Genomic DNA, 23,604 nt, shown 5'->3' on the forward strand with positions numbered 1-23,604 from the left:
ACGACAGGCCAGCTAGATATACTGTCTCTATTATACTATGGCAGACCAGGTAGATCTACTGTCTCTATTAAAATATGACAGACTAGGTAGATCTGCTGTCTCTATTATATTATGACAGACCAGCTAGATCTACTGTCTCTATTGTAATATGACATACCAGCTAGATCTGCTGTCTCTATTATATTATGACAGACCATTTAGATTATACTGTCTCTATTATAATTTGACATACCAGGTAGATCTAATGTCTCTGTTATAATATGACAGACCAGCTAGATCTGCTGTCTATATTATATTATGACAGACCAGCTAGATCTACTGTCTCTATTGTACTATGACATACCAGCTAGATATACTGTCTCTATTATAATTTGACAGACCAGCTAGATCTACTGTCTCTGTTATAATCTGACAAGCCAGCTAGATCTACTCCCTGTTTTCTATTATGACAGACAAGCTAGATCTACTGTCTCTATTATAATATGACAGACGAGCTACATCTACTGTCTCTATTATATTATGACAGAGCAGCTAGATCTACTGTCTCTATTATAAAATGACAGGCCAGCTCGATATACTGTATCTATTATGCTGTGACAGACCAGCTAGATCTACTGTCTCTATTATAATTTGAAAGACCTGCTAGATATACTGTCTCTATTATGCTATGACAGACCAGCTAGATCTACTGTCTCTACTATAATATGACACCAGCTAGATCTACTCTCTCTATTATTATATGACAGACCAGCTAGATCTACTGTCTCTATTATATTATGACAGACCAGCTAGATCTACTGTCTCTATTATAATATGACACCAGCTAGATCTACTGTCTCTATGTGTCTACTATATTATGAGAGACCAGCTAGATCTACTGTCTCTATTATAATATGACAGACCAGGTAGATCTACTGTCTCTATTGTATTATGACAGACCAGCTAGATCAACTGTCTCTATTGTACAATGACAGACCAGCTATATCTACTGTCTCTATTATATTATGACAGACCAGCTAGATCTACTGTATATATGTCTCTATTATAATATGACAGACCAGCTATATCTACTGTCTCTATTATATTATGACAGACCAGCTAGATCTACTGTATATATGTCTCTATTATAATATGACAGACCAGCTAGATCAACTGTCTCTATTATAATATGACAGACCATCTAGATCTACTGTCTCTATTATATTATGACATACCAGCTAGATCTATTGTCTCTATTATAATATGACAGACCAGCTAGATCAACTGTCTCTGTTATAATATGACAGACCAGCTAGATCTACTGTCTCTGTTATAATATGACAGACCAGCTAGATCTACTGTCTCTATTATAATATGACAGACCAGCTAGATCTACTGTCTGTGTTATAATATGACAGACCAGCTAGATCTACTGTCTCTATTATAATATGACAGACCAGCTAGATCAACTGTCTCTATTATAATATGACAGACCAGCTAGATCTACTGTCTCTATTATATTATGACAGACCAGCTAGATCTACTGTCTCTATGATATTTTGACAGACCAGCTAGATCTACTGTCTCTATGATATTATGACAGACCAGCTAGATCTACTGTCTCTATGATATTATGACAGATCAGCTAGATCAACTGTCTCTCTTATATTTTGACAGACCAGCTAGATCTACAGTATCTATGATATTATGACAGACCAGCTAGATCTACTGTCTCTATTATATTTTGACAGACCAGCTAGATCAACTGTTCCTATTACAATATGACAGACCAGCTAGATCTACTGTCGCTATTATATTATGACAGACCAGCTAGATCTACTGTCTTTATTATATTATGACAGACCAGCTACATCTACTGTCTCTATTATATTATAACAGATCAGCTAGATCAACTGTTCCTATTATAATATGACAGACCAGCTAGAACTACTGTCTCTATTATAATATGACAGACCAGCTAGATCTACTGTCGCTATTATATTATGACAGACCAGCTAGATCTACTGTCTCTATTATATCATGACATACCAGCTAGATCTATTGTCTCTATTATAATATGACAGACCCGTTGGATCAACTGTCTCTATTATAAAATGACAGACAAGCTAGATCTACTGTCTTTATTATAATATGACAAATCAGCTAGATCAACTGTTCCTATTATAATATGACAGACCAGCTAGATCTACTGTCTCTATTATAATATGACAGACCAGCTAGATCTACTGACTCTGATATATTATGACAGACCAGCTAGATCTACTGTCTCTATTATAATATGACAGACCAGCTAGATCTACTGTCTCTATTATAATATGACAGACCAGCTATATCAACTGTCTCTATTATAATATGACAGACCAGCTAGATCTACTGTCTCTATTATAATATGTCAGAGCAGCTAGATCTACTGTCTCTATTATAATATAACAGACCAGCTAGATCTAATGTCTCTGTTATAATATGACAGACCAGCTAGATCTACTGTCTCTGTTATATTATGACAGACCAGCTAGATCTACTGTCGCTATTATATTATGACAGACCAGCTAGATCTACTGTCTTTATTATATTATGACAGACCAGCTACATCTACTGTCTCTATTATATTATGACAGATCAGCTAGATCAACTGTTCCTATTATAATATGACAGACCAGCTAGAACTACTGTCTCTATTATAATATGACAGACCAGCTAGATCTACTGTCGCTATTATATTATGACAGACCAGCTAGATCTACTGTCTCTATTATATCATGACATACCAGCTAGATCTATTGTCTCTATTATAATATGACAGACCCGCTAGATCAACTGTCTCTATTATAAAATGACAGACAAGCTAGATCTACTGTCTTTATTATAATATGACAGATCAGCTAGATCAACTGTTCCTATTATAATATGACAGACCAGCTAGATCTACTGTCTCTATTATAATATGACAGACCAGCTAGATCTACTGTGTCTGTTATATTATGACAGACCAGCTAGATCTACTGTCTCTATTATAATATGACAGACCAGCTAGATCTACTGTCTCTATTATAATATGACAGACCAGCTATATCAACTGTCTCTATTATAATATGACAGACCAGCTAGATCTACTGTCTCTATTATAATATGTCAGAGCAGCTAGATCTACTGTCTCTATTATAATATGACAGACCAGCTAGATCTACTGTCTCTGTTATAATATGACAGACCAGCTAGATCTACTGTCTCTGTTATATTATGACAGACCAGCTAGATCTACTGTTCTATTATAATATGACAGACCAGCTAGATCTACTGTCTCTATTATAATATGACAGACCAGCTAGATCTACTGTCTCTATGATATTATGACAGCCCAGCTACATCTACTGTCTCTATTATATTATGACAGATCAGCTAGATCAACTGTCTCTATGATATTATGATAGACCAGCTATATCTACTGTCTCTGTTATATTTTGACAGACCATCTAGATCAACAGTCTCTATGATATCATGACAGACCAGCTAGATCTACTGTCTCTATTATATTTTGACAGACCAGCTAGATCAACTGTTCCTATTACAATATGACAGACCAGCTAGATCTAGTGTCTTTATTATAATATGTCAGAGCAGCTAGATCTACTGTCTCTATTATAATATGACAGACCAGCTAGATCTACTGTCTCTGTTATATTATGACAGACCAGCTAGATCTACTGTTCTAATATAATATGACAGACCAGCTAGATCTACTGTCTCTATTATAATATGACAGACAAGCTAGATCTACTGTCTTTATTATAATATGACAGATCAGCTAGATCAACTGTTCCTATTATAATATGACAGACCAGCTAGATCTACTGTCTCTATTATAATATGACAGACCAGCTAGATCTACTGTCTCTGTTATATTATGACAGACCAGCTAGATCTACTGTCTCTATTATAATATGACAGACCAAATAGATCTACTGTCTCTATTATAATATGACAGACCAGCTATATCAACTGTCTCTGTTATATTATGACAGACCAGCTAGATCTACTGTTCTATTATAATATGACAGACCAGCTAGATCTACTGTCTCTATTATAATATGACAGACCAGCTAGATCTACTGTCTCTATGATATTATGACAGCCCAGCTACATCTACTGTCTCTATTATATTATGACAGATCAGCTAGATCAACTGTCTCTATGATATTATGATAGACCAGCTATATCTACTGTCTCTGTTATATTTTGACAGACCATCTAGATCAACAGTCTCTATGATATCATGACAGACAAGCTAGATCTACTGTCTCTATTATATTTTGACAGACCAGCTAGATCAACTGTTCCTATTACAATATGACAGACCAGCTAGATCTAGTGTCTTTATTATAATATGTCAGAGCAGCTAGATCTACTGTCTCTATTATAATATGACAGACCAGCTAGATCTACTGTCTCTGTTATATTATGACAGACCAGCTAGATCTACTGTTCTAATATAATATGACAGACCAGCTAGATCTACTGTCTCTATTATAATATGACAGACCAGCTAGATCTAGTGTCTTTATTATAATATGACAGACCAGCTAGATCTACTGTCTCTATTATATTATGACAGACCAGCTAGATCTACTGTCTCTGTTATATTATGACAGACCAGCTAGATCTACTGTCTCTATTATAATATGACAGACCAGCTAGATCTACTGTCTCTATTATAGTTTGACGGACCAGCTAGATCTACTGTCTCTATGATGTTATGACAGATCAGCTACATCTACTGTCTCTATTATATTATGACAGATCAGCTAGATCAACTGTTCCTATTATAATATGACAGACCAGCTAGATCTACTGTCTCTATTATATTATGACAGACCAGCTAGATCTACTGTCTCTATGATATTATGACAGACCAGCTAGATCTACTGTCTCTATTATATTATGACAGACCAGCTAGATCTACTGTCTCTATTATATTATGACAGACCAGCTAGATCTACTGTCTCTATGATATTATGACAGACCAGCTAGATCTACTGTCTCTATGATATTATGACAGATCAGCTAGATCAACTGTCTCTATGATATTATGACAGACCAGCTATATCTACTGTCTCTGTTATATTTTGACAGACCATCTAGATCAACAGTCTCTATGATATTATGACAGACCAGCTAGATCTACTGTCTCTATTATATTTTGACAGACCAGCTAGATCAACTGTTCCTATTACAATATGACAGACCAGCTAGATCTAGTGTCTTTATTATAATATGTCAGAGCAGCTAGATCTACTGTCTCTATTATAATATGACAGACCAGCTAGATCTACTGTCTCTGTTATATTATGACAGACCGGCTAGATCTACTGTCTCTATTATATTATGACAGACCAGCTAGATCTACTGTCTCTGTTATATTATGACAGACCAGCTAGATCTACTGTCTCTGTTATATTATGACAGACCAGCTAGATCTACTGTCTCTATTATAATATGACAGACCAGCTAGATCTACTGTCTCTATTATAGTTTGACGGACCAGCTAGATCTACTGTCTCTATGATGTTATGACAGATCAGCTACATCTACTGTCTCTATTATATTATGACAGATCAGCTAGATCAAATGTTCCTATTATAATATGACAGACCAGCTAGATCTACTGTCTCTATTATATTATGACAGACCAGCTAGATCTACTGTCTCTATGATATTATAACAGACCAGCTAGATCTACTGTCTCTATTATATTATGACAGACCAGCTAGATCTACTGTCTCTATTATATTATGACAGACCAGCTAGATCTACTGTCTCTATGATATTATGACAGACCAGCTAGATCTACTGTCTCTATTATAATATGACAGACCAGCTAGATCTACTGTCTCTATTATAGTTTGACGGACCAGCTAGATCTACTGTCTCTATGATGTTATGACAGATCAGCTACATCTACTGTCTCTATTATAGTATGACAGATCAGCTAGATCAAATGTTCCTATTATAATATGACAGACCAGCTAGATCTACTGTCTCTATTATATTATGACAGACCAGCTAGATCTACTGTCTCTATGATATTATGACAGACCAGCTAGATCTACTGTCTCTATTATATTATGACAGACCAGCTAGATCTACTGTCTCTATTATATTATGACAGACCAGCTAGATCTACTGTCTCTATGATATTATGACAGACCAGCTAGATCTACTGTCTCTATGATATTATGACAGATCAGCTAGATCAACTGTCTCTATGATATTATGACAGACCAGCTATATCTACTGTCTCTGTTATATTTTGACAGACCATCTAGATCAACAGTCTCTATGATATTATGACAGACCAGCTAGATCTACTGTCTCTATTATATTTTGACAGACCAGCTAGATCTACTGTCTCTATTATATTATGACAGACCAGCTAGATCTACTGTCTCTATTATATTATGACAGACCAGCTAGATCTACTGTCTCTATTATAGTTTGACGGACCAGCTAGATCTACTGTCTCTATGATGTTATGACAGATCAGCTACATCTACTGTCTCTATTATATTATGACAGATCAGCTAGATCAACTGTTCCTATTACAATATGACAGACCAGCTAGATCTAGTGTCTTTATTATAATATGTCAGAGCAGCTAGATCTACTGTCTCTATTATAATATGACAGACCAGCTAGATCTACTGTCTCTGTTATATTATGACAGACCAGCTAGATCTACTGTTCTAATATAATATGACAGACCAGCTAGATCTACTGTCTCTATTATAATATGACAGACAAGCTAGATCTACTGTCTTTATTATAATATGACAGATCAGCTAGATCAACTGTTCCTATTATAATATGACAGACCAGCTAGATCTACTGTCTCTATTATAATATGACAGACCAGCTAGATCTACTGTCTCTGTTATATTATGACAGACCAGCTAGATCTACTGTCTCTATTATAATATGACAGACCAAATAGATCTACTGTCTCTATTATAATATGACAGACCAGCTATATCAACTGTCTCTGTTATATTATGACAGACCAGCTAGATCTACTGTTCTATTATAATATGACAGACCAGCTAGATCTACTGTCTCTATTATAATATGACAGACCAGCTAGATCTACTGTCTCTATGATATTATGACAGCCCAGCTACATCTACTGTCTCTATTATATTATGACAGATCAGCTAGATCAACTGTCTCTATGATATTATGATAGACCAGCTATATCTACTGTCTCTGTTATATTTTGACAGACCATCTAGATCAACAGTCTCTATGATATCATGACAGACAAGCTAGATCTACTGTCTCTATTATATTTTGACAGACCAGCTAGATCAACTGTTCCTATTACAATATGACAGACCAGCTAGATCTAGTGTCTTTATTATAATATGTCAGAGCAGCTAGATCTACTGTCTCTATTATAATATGACAGACCAGCTAGATCTACTGTCTCTGTTATATTATGACAGACCAGCTAGATCTACTGTTCTAATATAATATGACAGACCAGCTAGATCTACTGTCTCTATTATAATATGACAGACCAGCTAGATCTAGTGTCTTTATTATAATATGACAGACCAGCTAGATCTACTGTCTCTATTATATTATGACAGACCAGCTAGATCTACTGTCTCTGTTATATTATGACAGACCAGCTAGATCTACTGTCTCTATTATAATATGACAGACCAGCTAGATCTACTGTCTCTATTATAGTTTGACGGACCAGCTAGATCTACTGTCTCTATGATGTTATGACAGATCAGCTACATCTACTGTCTCTATTATATTATGACAGATCAGCTAGATCAACTGTTCCTATTATAATATGACAGACCAGCTAGATCTACTGTCTCTATTATATTATGACAGACCAGCTAGATCTACTGTCTCTATGATATTATGACAGACCAGCTAGATCTACTGTCTCTATTATATTATGACAGACCAGCTAGATCTACTGTCTCTATTATATTATGACAGACCAGCTAGATCTACTGTCTCTATGATATTATGACAGACCAGCTAGATCTACTGTCTCTATGATATTATGACAGATCAGCTAGATCAACTGTCTCTATGATATTATGACAGACCAGCTATATCTACTGTCTCTGTTATATTTTGACAGACCATCTAGATCAACAGTCTCTATGATATTATGACAGACCAGCTAGATCTACTGTCTCTATTATATTTTGACAGACCAGCTAGATCAACTGTTCCTATTACAATATGACAGACCAGCTAGATCTAGTGTCTTTATTATAATATGTCAGAGCAGCTAGATCTACTGTCTCTATTATAATATGACAGACCAGCTAGATCTACTGTCTCTGTTATATTATGACAGACCGGCTAGATCTACTGTCTCTATTATATTATGACAGACCAGCTAGATCTACTGTCTCTGTTATATTATGACAGACCAGCTAGATCTACTGTCTCTGTTATATTATGACAGACCAGCTAGATCTACTGTCTCTATTATAATATGACAGACCAGCTAGATCTACTGTCTCTATTATAGTTTGACGGACCAGCTAGATCTACTGTCTCTATGATGTTATGACAGATCAGCTACATCTACTGTCTCTATTATATTATGACAGATCAGCTAGATCAAATGTTCCTATTATAATATGACAGACCAGCTAGATCTACTGTCTCTATTATATTATGACAGACCAGCTAGATCTACTGTCTCTATGATATTATAACAGACCAGCTAGATCTACTGTCTCTATTATATTATGACAGACCAGCTAGATCTACTGTCTCTATTATATTATGACAGACCAGCTAGATCTACTGTCTCTATGATATTATGACAGACCAGCTAGATCTACTGTCTCTATTATAATATGACAGACCAGCTAGATCTACTGTCTCTATTATAGTTTGACGGACCAGCTAGATCTACTGTCTCTATGATGTTATGACAGATCAGCTACATCTACTGTCTCTATTATAGTATGACAGATCAGCTAGATCAAATGTTCCTATTATAATATGACAGACCAGCTAGATCTACTGTCTCTATTATATTATGACAGACCAGCTAGATCTACTGTCTCTATGATATTATGACAGACCAGCTAGATCTACTGTCTCTATTATATTATGACAGACCAGCTAGATCTACTGTCTCTATTATATTATGACAGACCAGCTAGATCTACTGTCTCTATGATATTATGACAGACCAGCTAGATCTACTGTCTCTATGATATTATGACAGATCAGCTAGATCAACTGTCTCTATGATATTATGACAGACCAGCTATATCTACTGTCTCTGTTATATTTTGACAGACCATCTAGATCAACAGTCTCTATGATATTATGACAGACCAGCTAGATCTACTGTCTCTATTATATTTTGACAGACCAGCTAGATCTACTGTCTCTATTATATTATGACAGACCAGCTAGATCTACTGTCTCTATTATATTATGACAGACCAGCTAGATCTACTGTCTCTATGATATTATGACAGACCAGCTAGATCTACTGTCTCTATTATAATATGACAGACCAGCTAGATCTACTGTCTCTATTATAGTTTGACGGACCAGCTAGATCTACTGTCTCTATGATGTTATGACAGATCAGCTACATCTACTGTCTCTATTATATTATGACAGATCAGCTAGATCAAATGTTCCTATTATAATATGACAGACCAGCTAGATCTACTGTCTCTATTATATTATGACAGACCAGCTAGATCTACTGTCTCTATGATATTATGACAGACCAGCTAGATCTACTGTCTCTATTATATTATGACAGACAAGCTAGATCTACTGTCTCTATTATATTATGACAGACCAGCTAGATCTACTGTCTCTATGATATTATGACAGACCAGCTAGATCTACTGTCTCTATGATATTATGACAGATCAGCTAGATCAACTGTCTCTATGATATTATGACAGACCAGCTATATCTACTGTCTCTGTTATATTTTGACAGACCATCTAGATCAACAGTCTCTATGATATTATGACAGACCAGCTAGATCTACTGTCTCTATTATATTTTGACAGACCAGCTAGATCAACTGTTCCTATTACAATATGACAGATCAGCTACATCTACTGTCTCTATTATATTATGACAGATCAGCTAGATCAACTGTTCCTATTATAATATGACAGACCAGCTAGATCTACTGTCTCTATTATATTATGACAGACCAGCTAGATCTACTGTCTCTATGATATTATGACAGACCAGCTAGATCTACTGTCTCTATTATATTATGACAGACCAGCTAGATCTACTGTCTCTATTATATTATGACAGACCAGCTAGATCTACTGTCTCTATGATATTATGACAGACCAGCTAGATCTACTGTCTCTATTATAATATGACAGACCAGCTAGATCTACTGTCTCTATTATAGTTTGACGGACCAGCTAGATTTACTGTCTCTATGATGTTATGACAGATCAGCTACATCTACTGTCTCTATTATATTATGACAGATCAGCTAGATCAAATGTTCCTATTATAATATGACAGACCAGCTAGATCTACTGTCTCTATTATATTATGACAGACCAGCTAGATCTACTGTCTCTATGATATTATGACAGACCAGCTAGATCTACTGTCTCTATTATATTATGACATACCAGCTAGATCTACTGTCTCTATTATATTATGACAGACCAGCTAGATCAAATGTTCCTATTATAATATGACAGACCAGCTAGATCTACTGTCTCTATTATATTATGACAGACCAGCTAGATCTACTGTCTCTATGATATTATGACAGACCAGCTAGATCTACTGTCTCTATTATATTATGACAGACCAGCTAGATCTACTGTCTCTATTATATTATGACAGACCAGCTAGATCTACTGTCTCTATTATATTTTGACAGACCAGCTAGATCAACTGTTCCTATTACAATATGACAGATCAGCTACATCTACTGTCTCTATTATATTATGACAGATCAGCTAGATCAACTGTTCCTATTATAATATGACAGACCAGCTAGATCTACTGTCTCTATTATAATATGACAGACCAGCTAGATCTACTGTCGCTATTATATTATGACAGACCAGCTAGATCTACTGTCTATATTATATTATGACAGACCAGCCAGATCTATTGTCTATATTATAATATGACAGACCAGCTAGATCTACTGTCTCTATTATACTATGACAGACCAGCTAGATCTACTGTCTCTATTATAATGTGACAGACCAGGTAGATCTACTGGCTCTATTATATTATGACAGACCAGCTAGATCTACTGTCTCTATGTCTCTATTATATTATGACAGACCAGCTAGATCTACTGTCTCTATGTCTCTATTATATTATGACACACCAGCTAAATCTACTGTCTCTATTATAATATGACAGACCAGGTAGATCTACTGTCTGTATTATAATTCGACAGACCAGCTAGATCTACTGTTTCTATTATATGACAGACCAGCTAGATATACTGTCTCTATTATACTATGACAGACCAGCTAGATCTACTGTCTCTATTATAATATGACAGACCAGGTAGATCTACTGGCTCTGTTGTATTATGACAGACCAGCTAGATCTACTGTCTCTATTATATTATGACAGACCAGCTAGATCTACTGTCTCTATGTCTCTATTATATTATGACAAACCAGCTAAATCTACAGTCTCTATTATAATATGACAGACCAGCTAGATATACTGTCTCTATTATACTATGACAGACCATTTAGATTTACTGTCTCTATTATAATATGACAGACCAGGTAGATCTACTGTCTCTATTATATTATGACAGACCATTTAGATTATACTGTCTCTCTTATAATTTGACATACCAGGTAGATCTAATGTCTCTGTTATAATATGACAGACCAGCTAGATCTGCTGTCTCTATTATATTATGACAGACCAGCTAGATCTACTGTCTCTATTGTACTATGACATAACAGCTAGATATCCTGCTCTATTATAATTTGACAGACCAGCTAGAACTACTGTCTCTGTTATAATATGATAGGCCAGCTAGATCTACTGTCTCTATTATAATATGACAGACCAGCTAGATCTACTGTCGCTATTATATTATGACAGACCAGCTAGATCTACTGTCTATATTATATTATGACAGGCCAGCCAGATCTATTGTCTATATTATAATATGACAGACCAGCTAGATCTACTGTCTCTGTTATATTATGACAGACCAGCTAGATCTACTGTTCTAATATAATATGACAGACCAGCTAGATCTACTGTCTCTATTATAATATGACAGACCAGCTAGATCTAGTGTCTTTATTATAATATGACAGACCAGCTAGATCTACTGTCTCTAGTATATTATGACAGACCAGCTAGATCTACTGTCTCTGTTATATTATGACAGACCAGCTAGATCTACTGTCTCTATTATAATATGACAGACCAGCTAGATCTACTGTCTCTATTATAGTTTGACGGACCAGCTAGATCTACTGTCTCTATTATATTATGACAGACCAGCTAGTTCTACTGTCTCTATTATATTATGACAGACCAGCTAGATCTACTGTCTCTATTATATTATGACAGACCAGCTAGATCTACTGTCTCTATTATATTATGACAGACCAGCTAGATCTACTGTCTCTATTATATTATGACAGAAAAGCTAGATCTACTGTCTCTATGATATTATGACAGACCAGCTAGATCTACTGTCTCTATGATATTATGACAGATCAGCTAGATCAACTGTCTCTATGATATTATGACAGACCAGCTATATCTATTGTCTCTGTTATATTTTGACAGACCATCTAGATCAACAGTCTCTATGATATTATGACAGACCAGCTAGATCTACTGTCTCTATTATATTTTGACAGACCAGCTAGATCAACTGTTCCTATTACAATATGACAGACCAGCTAGATCTACTGTCGCTATTATATTATGACAGACCAGCTAGATCTACTGTTTTTATTATATTATGACAGATCAGCTAGATCAACTGTTCCTATTATAATATGACAGACCAGCTAGATCTACTGTCTCTATTATAATATGACAGACCAGCTAGATCTACTGTCGCTATTATATTATGACAGACCAGCTAGATCTACTGTCTCTATTATATTATGACATACCAGCTAGATCTATTGTCTCTATTATAATATGACAGACCAGCTAGATCAACTGTCTCTATTATAAAATGACAGACAAGCTAGATCTACTGTCTTTATTATAATATGTCAGAGCAGCTAGATCTACTGTCTCTATTACCATATGACAGACCAGCTAGATCTACTGTCTCTATTATAATATGACAGACCAGCTAGATCTACTGTCTCTATGATATTAGGACAGACCAGCTACATCTACTGTCTCTATTATATTATGACAGATCATCTAGATCAACTGTTCCTATTATAATATGACAGACCAGCTAGATCTACTGTCTCTATTATAATATGACAGACCAGCTAGATCTACTGTCCCTATTATATTATGACAGACCAGCTAGATCTACTGTCTCTATTATATTATGACATACCAGCTAGATCTATTGTCTCGATTATATTATGACATACCAGCTAGATCAACTGTCTCAATTATAAAATGACAGACAAGCTAGATCTACTGTCTTTATTATAATATGACAGAGCAGCTAGATCTACTGTCTCTATTATAATATGACAGATCAGCTAGATCAACTGTTCCTATTATAATATGACAGACCAGCTAGATCTACTGTCTCTATTATAATATGACAGACCAGCTAGATCTACTGCCTCTGTTATATTACGACAGACCAGCTAGATCTACTGTCTCTATTATAATATGACAGACCAGCTAGATCTACTGTCTCTATTATAATATGACAGACCAGCTAGATCTACTGTCTATGTTATATTACGACAGACCAGCTAGATCTACTGTCTCTATTATAATATGACAGACCAGCTAGATCTACTGTCTCTATTATAATATGACAGACCAGCTATATAAACTGTCTCTATTATAATATGACAGACCAGCTAGATCTACTGTCTCTATTATATTATGACAGATCAGCTAGAACTACTGTCTCTATTATATTATGACAGACCAGCTAGATCTACTGTCTCTATGATATTATGACAGACCAGCTAGATCTACTGTCTCTATGATATTATGACAGATCAGCTAGATCAACTGTCTCTATGATATTATGACAGACCATCTATATCTACTGTCTCTGTTATATTTTGACAGACCAGCTAGATCAACAGTCTCTATGATATTATGACAGACCAGCTAGATCTACTGCCTCTATTATATTTTGACAGACCAGCTAGATCAACTGTTCCTATTACAATATGACAGACCAGCTAGATCTAGTGTCTTTATTATATTATGACAGACCAGCTAGATCTACTGTCTTTATTCTATTATGACAGATCCGCTAGATCTACTGTCGCTATTATATTATGACAGACCAGCTAGACCTACTGTCTCTATTATATTATGACATACCAGCTAGATCTACTGTCTCTATTATAATATGACGGACCAGCTAGATCTACTGTCTCTATGATATTATGACAGATCAGCTACATCTACTGTCTCTATTATATTATGACAGATCAGCTAGATCAACTGTTCCTATTATAATATGACAGACCAGCTAGATCTACTGTCTCTATTATAATATGACAGACCAGCTACATCTACTGTCGCTATTATATTATGACAAACCAGCTAGATCTACTGTCTTTATTATAATATGACAGAGCAGCTAGATCTACTGTCTCTATTATAATATGACAGATCAGCTAGATCAACTGTTCCTATTATAATATGACAGACCAGCTAGATCTACTGTCTCTATTATAATATGACAGACCAGCTAGATCTACTGTCTCTGTTATATTACGACAGACCAGCTAGATCTACTGTCTCTATTATAATATCACAGACCAGCTAGATCTACTGTCTCTATTATAATATGACAGACCAGCTATATCAACTGTCTCTATGATGTTATGACAGATCAGCTACATCTACTCTCTCTATTATATTATGACAGATCAGCTAGATCAACTGTTCCTATTATAATATGACAGACCAGCTAGATCTACTGTCTCTATTATATTATGACAGACCAGCTAGATCTACTGTCTCTATGATATTATGACAGACCAGCTAGATCTACTGTCTCTATTATAATATGACAGACCAGCTAGATCTACTGTCTCTATGATATTAGGACAGACCAGCTACATCTACTGTCTCTATTATATTATGACAGATCATCTAGATCAACTGTTCCTATTATAATATGACAGACCAGCTAGATCTACTGTCTCTATTATAATATGACAGACCAGCTAGATCTACTGTCCCTATTATATTATGACAGACCAGCTAGATCTACTGTCTCTATTATATTATGACATACCAGCTAGATCTATTGTCTCGATTATATTATGACATACCAGCTAGATCTATTGTCTCTATTATAATATGACAGACCAGCTAGATCAACTGTCTCAATTATAAAATGACAGACAAGCTAGATCTACTGTCTTTATTATAATATGACAGAGCAGCTAGATCTACTGTCTCTATTATAATATGACAGATCAGCTAGATCAACTGTTCCTATTATAATATGACAGACCAGCTAGATCTACTGTCTCTATTATAGTATGACAGACCAGCTAGATCTACTGTCTCTGTTATATTACGACAGACCAGCTAGATCTACTGTCTCTATTATAATATGACAGACCAGCTAGATCTACTGTCTCTATTATAATATGACAGACCAGCTATATCAACTGTCTCTATTATAATATGACAGACCAGCTAGATCTACTGTCTCTATTATATTATGACAGATCAGCTAGAACTACTGTCTCTATTATATTATGACAGACCAGCTAGATCTACTGTCTCTATGATATTATGACAGACCAGCTAGATCTACTGTCTCTATGATATTATGACAGATCAGCTAGATCAACTGTCTCTATGATATTATGACAGACCATCTATATCTACTGTCTCTGTTATATTTTGACAGACCAGCTAGATCAACAGTCTCTATGATATTATGACAGACCAGCTAGATCTACTGCCTCTATTATATTTTGACAGACCAGCTAGATCAACTGTTCCTATTACAATATGACAGACCAGCTAGATCTAGTGTCTTTATTATATTATGACAGACCAGCTAGATCTACTGTCTTTATTCTATTATGACAGATCAGCTAGATCTACTGTCGCTATTATATTATGACAGACCAGCTAGACCTACTGTCTCTATTATATTATGACATACCAGCTAGATCTACTGTCTCTATTATAATATGACGGACCAGCTAGATCTACTGTCTCTATGATATTATGACAGATCAGCTACATCTACTGTCTCTATTATATTATGACAGATCAGCTAGATCAACTGTTCCTATTATAATATGACAGACCAGCTAGATCTACTGTCTCTATTATAATATGACAGACCAGCTACATCTACTGTCGCTATTATATTATGACAAACCAGCTAGATCTACTGTCTTTATTATAATATGACAGAGCAGCTAGATCTACTGTCTCTATTATAATATGACAGATCAGCTAGATCAACTGTTCCTATTATAATATGACAGACCAGCTAGATCTACTGTCTCTATTATAATATGACAGACCAGCTAGATCTACTGTCTCTGTTATATTACGACAGACCAGCTAGATCTACTGTCTCTATTATAATATGACAGACCAGCTAGATCTACTGTCTCTATTATAATATGACAGACCAGCTATATCAACTGTCTCTATTATAATATGACAGACCAGCTAGATCTACTGTCTCTATTATATTATGACAGATCAGCTAGAACTACTGTCTCTATTATATTATGACAGACCAGCTAGATCTACTGTCTCTATGATATTATGACAGACCAGCTAGATCTACTGTCTCTATGATATTATGACAGATCAGCTAGATCAACTGTCTCTATGATATTATGACAGACCATCTATATCTACTGTCTCTGTTATATTTTGACAGACCAGCTAGATCAACAGTCTCTATGATATTATGACAGACCAGCTAGATCTACTGCCTCTATTATATTTTGACAGACCAGCTAGATCAACTGTTCCTATTACAATATGACAGACCAGCTAGATCTAGTGTCTTTATTATATTATGACAGACCAGCTAGATCTACTGTCTTTATTCTATTATGACAGATCAGCTAGATCTACTGTCGCTATTATATTATGACAGACCAGCTAGACCTACTGTCTCTATTATATTATGACATACCAGCTAGATCTACTGTCTCTATTATAATATGACGGACCAGCTAGATCTACTGTCTCTATGATATTATGACAGATCAGCTACATCTACTGTCTCTATTATATTATGACAGATCAGCTAGATCAACTGTTCCTATTATAATATGACAGACCAGCTAGATCTACTGTCTCTATTATAATATGACAGACCAGCTACATCTACTGTCGCTATTATATTATGACAAACCAGCTAGATCTACTGTCTCTATTATATTATGACATACCAGCTAGATCTATTGTCTCTATTATATTATGACATACCAGCTAGATCTATTGTCTCTATTATAATATGACAGACCAGCTAGATCAACTGTCTCTATTATAAAATGAAAGACAAGCTAGATCTACTGTCTATTATAATATGACAGACCAGCTAGATCTACTGTCTCTATTATAATATGACAGACCAGCTAGATCTACTGTCTCTATTATACTATGACAGACCAGCTAGATCTACTGTATCTATGATATTATGACAGACCAGCTAGATCTACTGTCTCTATTACATTTTGACAGATCAGCTAGATCAACTGTTCCTATTATAATATGACAGACCAGCTAGATCTACTGTCTCTATGTCTCTATTATATTATGACACACCAGCTAAATCTACTGTCTCTATTATAATATGACAGACCAGGTAGATCTACTGTCTGTATTATAATTCGACAGACCAGCTAGATCTACTGTTTCTATTATATGACAGACCAGCTAGATATACTGTCTCTATTATACTATGACAGACCAGCTAGATCTACTGTCTCTATTATAATATGACAGACCAGGTAGATCTACTGGCTCTGTTGTATTATGACAGACCAGCTAGATCTACTGTCTCTATTATATTATGACAGACCAGCTAGATCTACTGTCTCTATGTCTCTATTATATTATGACAAACCAGCTAAATCTACAGTCTCTATTATAATATGGCAGACCAGCTAGATATACTGTCTCTATTATACTATGACAGACCATTTAGATTTACTGTCTCTATTATAATATGACAGACCAGGTAGATCTACTGTCTCTATTATATTATGACAGACCATTTAGATTATACTGTCTCTCTTATAATTTGACATACCAGGTAGATATAATGTCTCTGTTATAATATGACAGACCAGCTAGATCTGCTGTCTCTATTATATTATGACAGACCAGCTAGATCTACTGTCTCTATTGTACTATGACATAACAGCTAGATATCCTGCTCTATTATAATTTGACAGACCAGCTAGAACTACTGTCTCTGTTATAATATGATAGGCCAGCTAGATCTACTCCCTGTTTTCTATTATGACAGTCCAGCTAGATCTATTGTCTCTATTGTAATATGACAGACCAGCTTGATCTACTGTCTCTATTATATTATGACAGAGCAGCTAGATCTACTGTCTCTATTATAATATGACAGGCCAGGTCGATATACTGTCTATATTATGCTGTGACAGACCAGCTAGATATACTGTCTCTATTATGCTATGACAGACCAGCTGGATCTACTGTCTCTATTATAATATGACACCAGCTGGATCTACTGTCTCTATTATTATATGACAGACCAGCTAGATCTACTGTCTCTATTATATTATGACAGACCAGCTATATCTACTGTCTCTATTATAATATGACACAAGCTAGATCTACTGTCTCTATGTGTCTACTATATTATGAGAGACCAGCTAGATCTACTGTCTCTATTATAATATGACAGACCAGGTAGATCTACTGTCTCTATTATAATATGACAGACCAGCTAGATCTACTGTCTCTATTGTATTATGACAGACCAGCTAGATCTACTGTCTGTATTATAATTCGACAGACCAGCTAGATCTACTGTTTCTATTATATGACAGACCAGCTAGATATACTGTCTCTATTAGACTATGACAGACCAGCTAGATCTACTGTCTCTATTATAATATGACAGACCAGGTAGATCTACTGGCTCTATTATATTATGACAGACCAGCTAGATCTACTGTCTCTATTGTACTATGACATCCCAGCTAGATCTACTGTCTCTATTATATTATGACAGACCATTTAGATTATACTGTCTCTATTATAATTTGACATACCAGGTAGATCTAATGTCTCTGTTATAATATGACAGACCAGCTCGATCTGCTGTCTCTATTATATTATGACAGACCAGCTAGATCTACTGTCTCTATTGTACTATGACATACCAGCTAGATATACTGTCTCTATTATAATTTGACAGACCAGCTACATCTACTGTCTCTGTTATAATATGACAGGCCAGCTAGATCTACTCCCTGTTTTCTATTATGACAGACCAGCTAGATCTACTGTCTCTATTATAATATGACAGACCAGGTAGATCTACTGTCTCTATTATAATATGAGAGACCATTTAGATAATACTGTCTCTCTTATAATTTGACATACCAGGTAGATCTAATGTCTCTGTTATAATATGACAGACCAGCTAGATCTGCTGTCTCTATTATATTATGACAGACCAGCTAGATCTACTGTCTCTATTATATTATGACATAACAGCTAAATCTACTGTCTCTATGCCTCTATTATATTATGACAGACCAGCTAGATCTACTGTCTCTTTGTTTCTATTATATTATGACAAACCAGCTAAATCTACTGTCTCTATTATAATATGACAGACCAGGTAGATCTACTGTCTGTATTATAATTCGACACACCAGCTAGATCTACTGTTTTTGTTATATGACAGACCAGCTAGATATACTGGCTCTATTATATTATGACAGACCAGCTAGATCTACTGTCTCTATTGTACTATGACATCCCAGCTAGATCTACTGTCTCTATTATATTATGACATACCATTTAGATTATACTGTCTCTATTATAATTTGACATACCAGGTAGATCTAATGTCTCTGTTATAATATGACAGGCCAGCTAGATCTACTCCCTGTTTTCTATTATGACAGACCAGCTAGATCAACTGTCTCTATTGTATCATGACAGACCAGCTAGATCTACTGTCTCTATTAAATTTTGACAGACCAGCTAGATCTACTGTCTCTATTATATTATGACAGACCAGCTAGATCTACTGTCTCTATGTCTCTATTATATTATGACACACCAGCTAGATCTACTGTCTCTATTACAATATGACAGACCAGGTAGATGTACTGTCTGTATTATAATTCGACAGACCAGCTAGATCTACTGTTTCTATTATATGACAGACCAGCTAGATATACTGTCTCTATTATAATATGACAGACCAGCTAGATCTACTGTCTCTATTATAATATGACAGACCAGGTAGATCTACTGGCTCTGTTATATTATGACAGACCAGCTAGATCTACTGTCTCTATTATATTATGACAGACCAGCTAGATCTACTGTCTCTATGTCTCTATTATATTATGACAAACCAGCTAAATCTACTGTCTCTATTATAATATGACAGACCAGCTAGATATACTGTCTCTATTATACTATGACAGACCAGCCAGATTTACTGTCTCTATTATAATATGACAGACCAGGTAGATCTACTGTCTCTATTATATTATGACAGACCATTTAGATTATACTGTCTCTCTTATAATTTGACATACCAGGTAGATCTAATGTCTCTGTTATAATATGACAGACCAGCTAGATCTGCTGTCTCTATTATATTATGACAGACCAGCTAGATCTACTGTCTCTATTGTACTATGATATAACAGCTAGATATCCTGCTCTATTATAATTTGACAGACCAGCTAGATCTACTGTCTCTGTTATAATATGACAGGCCAGCTAGATCTACTCCCTGTTTTCTATTTTGACAGTCCAGCTAGACCTATTGTCTCTATTATAATATGACAGACCAGCTAGATCTACTGTCTATATTATATTATGACAGAGCAGCTAGATCTACTGTCTCTATTATGCTATGACAGACCAGCTAGATCTACTGTCTCTATTATAATATGACAGGCCAGGTCGATATACTGTCTCTATTATGCTGTGACAGACCAGCTAGATCTACTGTCTCTATTATAATTTGACAGACCAGCTAGATATACTGTCTCTATTATGCTATGACAGACCAACTAGATCTACTGTCTCTATTATAATATGACACCAGCTAGATCTACTGTCTCTATTATTATATGACAGACCAGCTAGATCTACTGTCTCTATTATATTATGACAGACCAGCTATATCTACTGTCTCTATTATAATATGACACAAGCTAGATCTACTGTCTCTATCTGTCTACTATATTATGAGAGACCAGCTAGATCTACTGTCTCTATTATAATATGACAGACCAGGTAGATCTAATTTCTCTATTATAATATGACAGACCAGCTAGATCTACTGTCTCTATTGTATTATGACAGACCAGCTAGATCTACTGTCTCTATTATAATATGACACCAGCTACATCTACTGTCTCTATTATTATATGACAGACCAGCTAGATCTACTGTCTCTATTATATTATGACAGACCAGCTAGATCTACTGTCTCTATTATAATATGACACCAGCTAGATCTACTGTCTCTATGTGTCTACTATATTATGAGAGACCAGCTAGATCTACTGTCTCTATTATAATATGACAGACCAGGTAGATCTACTGTCTCTATTATAATATGACAGACCAGCTAGATCTACTGTCTCTATTGTATTATGACAGACCAGCTAGATCAACTGTCTCTATTGTACTATGACAGACCAGCTATATCTACTGTCTCTATTATAATATGACAGACCAGCTAGATCTACTGTATCTATGTATCTATTATAATATGACAGACCAGCTAGATCTACTGTCTCTATTGTATTATGACAGACCAGCTTGATATACTGTCTCTATTGTACTATGACACACCAGCTAGATCTACTGTCTCTATTATAATATGACAGGCCAGCTAGATATACTGTCTCTATTATACTATGACAGACCAGCTAGATCTACTGTCTCTATTATATTATGACAGACCAGCTAGATCTACTGTCTCTATTATAATATGACAGACCAGCTAGATCTACTGTCTCTATTATAATATGACAGACCAGCTAGATCTACTGTCTCTATTATAATTTTACAGACCAGCTAGATCTACTGTCTCTATTATAATATGACACCAGCTAGATCTACTGTCTCTATTATAATATGACAGACCAGCTAGATCTACTGTCTCTATTATAATATGACAGACCAGCTAGATCTACTGTCTCTATTATAATATGACAGACCAGCTAGATCTACTGTCTCTATTATGTTATGACAGATTAGCTAGATCTACTGTCTCTATTATATTATGACAGACCAGCTAGATCTACTGTCTCTGTTATAATATGACAGGCCAGCTAGATCTACTCCCTGTTTTCTATTATGACATACCAGCTAGATATACGGTCTCTATTATAATTTGACAGACCTGCTAGATCTACTGTCTCTGTTATAATATGACAGGCCAGCTAGATCTACTGTCTCTATTATAATATGACAGACCAGCTAGATCTACTGTCTCTATTATAATATGACAGACCAGCTAGATCTACTGTCTCTATTATAATATGACAGACCAGCTAGATCTACTGTCTCTATTATGTTATGACAGATTAGCTAGATCTACTGTCTCTATTATATTATGACAGACCAGCTAGATCTACTGTCTCTGTTATAATATGACAGGCCAGCTAGATCTACTCCCTGTTTTCTATTATGACATACCAGCTAGATATACGGTCTCTATTATAATTTGACAGACCAGCTAGATCTACTGTCTCTGTTATAATATGACAGGCCAGCTAGATCTACTCCCTGTTTTCTATTATGACAGACCAGCTAGATCAACTGTCTCTATTGTATTATGACAGACCAGCTAGATCAAGTGTCTCTATTGTACTATGACAGACCAGCTATATCTACTGTCTCTATTATATTATGACAGACCAGCTAGATCTACTGTCTCTATGTCTCAATTATATTATGACACACCAGCTAAATCTACTGTCTGTATTATAATTCGACAGACCAGCTAGATCTACTGTTTCTATTATATGACAGACCAGCTAGATCTACTGTCTCTATGTCTCAATTATATTATGACACACCAGCTAAATCTACTGTCTCTATTATAATATGACAGACCAGGTAGATCTACTGTCTGTATTATAATTCGACAGACCAGCTAGATCTACTGTTTCTATTATATGACAGACC

This window comes from Oncorhynchus mykiss, chromosome 1 (genome assembly GCF_057628025.1).
Source record: "Oncorhynchus mykiss isolate SJ-2025 chromosome 1, ASM5762802v1, whole genome shotgun sequence".
In the NCBI taxonomy this organism is placed as follows: Eukaryota; Metazoa; Chordata; class Actinopteri; order Salmoniformes; family Salmonidae; genus Oncorhynchus; species Oncorhynchus mykiss.